Consider the following 2,490-nt stretch of genomic DNA (forward strand, 5'->3'; position numbering starts at 1 on the left):
TGTGTGTATAATAGAAGTGACTTTTCATTCTTACAAATCTGCTATTTGCTTAGAATTCCTCTGGATCCATGAAAATGCTGCAGTTAAGGGGTTTCTGTTGATTTATAAACTTCCCTCAAGGTCTGATGGAAGTCACTCCCTGAAAATATTGAGTGCATTTTGTTCTTTAAACTGTTCCATCCTATTGCCAGAAGAATAAGGATTTCCACATTTTAAAGAGGTAATGTAAATTTGATAGTAACTTTTAAAGCATACTTGATTTTTTCCCCTGCTGTGCTACCACTTTGAGACCATCACCCAGAGGGCAGCTACTGTGGCTGCAGAATCAGTGCCATGGCGGCTGACTGTGGGCAAAGGATAAGAGAGCAGGAAGGTTACAGACCCAGCTGCCACCCTGGAGCTCCACTTCAGTGCAGGTTCCCATCTTGAGAATAAAATCAGTGGAAGCTGGGGATGTAGGTATCCCATCTGTGGCCAGATTTGTGTTTCTGTACTGCATGGATTGTGTGGGTCTCCAGTTGAGGAGCAGATCTGAGCAAGTATCCCATCCCTGCCGGCTCTCCCATTGTCCTCATCAGCTGTTCTATGTTTTAAAGGCAAGCAGGCTTAATTTATCACTTCATGTTCAGTGGTCCATTAAGACGAGTTAGAGACAAATTTTTAAAATCTTGGAATTGATTTTGGATAAGGCCTCAAATATTTGCAGCTTACATAAATCATTAAAACATCTGGCATCTACAAATTTGTCAATAAATCTCAAGCAATATGGATTTCTTGTGAGTTTCTTTCCACCTCCAGCTTCTGTTAAGTCCAGAAACATTTGAAATGAATCTTCCTCACGGTATTTTGGCACACCTACATTTATTCCTGGCTGTACTTTAGAATTGTACAATACTGGAATTTGAAAAAATAAGAACATAACTACATGCTTGTGAACCCTGAAAGAATTCCACTAGTGGATTGTTTTCTAGTCTTCTTCTAAATTGTAGTGCCTTCAGTTTTCTGGCAGAGGTTAACAAGGACACTCTACACCAAATCCTTTCTTTTTCTTTTTTATTTTACTTGCTTGTTTTCTCCCCACAAGGCACATTACACCTCTCTATTTTGTTGTCCTACTTCATTCTATTAATTTAAATTCATCTGGAAAAATCCTTGCTTTTCACAGGCAGGCCTTAAACTTGGAAGACATGAATAACTTAAAGGAGGAAGCCAGGTGAATGCAAAGGACAGCAAAGCATGGGAGAATTAAAATTTCTGAATATTCTGATTGTCAATGAGTCTGCAATATCTTCTGGGTTTATCTTTTAGATTAACATGGAAGAAACATCATTTCATGGAGCTTGTAGACATTCTAGAGCTAAGGTGACACACTGAAATAAAATAGCTGTAGGATCTGGTAATTTCAGCTCTGTAGAAAAAAAACTGGGTCTTTCCCTCAGCAGTTTCAGGAACCTTTTCAGCTAAATCTCTTGTTTTTTAAGAGAAAAGTTCTCAGATAATATTTTTTATAGAATAAATAGATTGTGCTTTACAGCAAATGCTGGAGCGGGAGGTGGTTTTGGGGGAACACCATTCCTTTGAGAGAGCAGTGACAGATGAACTTCACTGTACCACAAAACAGTATTTTGAGGAACTTTATCACCTGCGTGTTGTGTACATGACCCTGCACACAGATTGTCCATTTAGCCCACTGAGTCTGTTTGGTGACTGAAAAGGGAAGTTGGAAAACCCACGTGATGAGTGCACAGTGATCTAAACCTGTCCAATCAGAGAACCCAAATGAACTGGTTTTGAAATATGATTTTTATCTCAAGTTTAAGTTTCTCAAGGGATGTGTCTGCTTACTTGAGATTCAAGGTTGAGAAAACTCTCCAGAGCATAGCCATTCTTCCAAAGCACTCAGCAGACTCAGCTTTCTTTTTTTGCTGGTCCTTCATCATCCATACAATTGTGAGGCCCAAGAGCAAGAGGCCCCTACTCCATGCTGCCTCTCTGTGAGACTCCATCTGGCTGATCTGCCCAGGTGCAGCTCCCACAGTGCTGTCCACACACAAATGCAAGTTCAAGGGACCAGAAAGAGAGACTCAGGATTGAAAATGAAAACAAATGTCAGAGCAGAGAGGGTCTGAATTTGGTACATCTCCAGATAAAATTATCGTACAATTAAGAAAAGCCTCAGCCCTGTACACATGCTTAATTTCATACACTAAGCCTATTCACCACGTGGAGCTGAACAAATGCACAAGTGTTGTCAGAGCTGAGGTCCGTCACACTGCTAGGAGATATGCATGCTGTTTCCATAAGCCACAGCAGCAAAGGCATAATTTAATAAAAAAGACTTTTGTTCGTGTCTATTAAAAGAAACCTATAAATCCTCCAAATGGTACACTTAGGATTTGGTCCAAAAGTTACCTAAGCCGATGGAAAAGCTGTTATTGATTTTAATAGGTATTTATTATATTTGGCTATTCCTTCAGCCGTCACTCTTTC

This window comes from Geospiza fortis, unplaced genomic scaffold, assembly GCF_000277835.1.
Source record: "Geospiza fortis unplaced genomic scaffold, GeoFor_1.0 scaffold41, whole genome shotgun sequence".
In the NCBI taxonomy this organism is placed as follows: Eukaryota; Metazoa; Chordata; class Aves; order Passeriformes; family Thraupidae; genus Geospiza; species Geospiza fortis.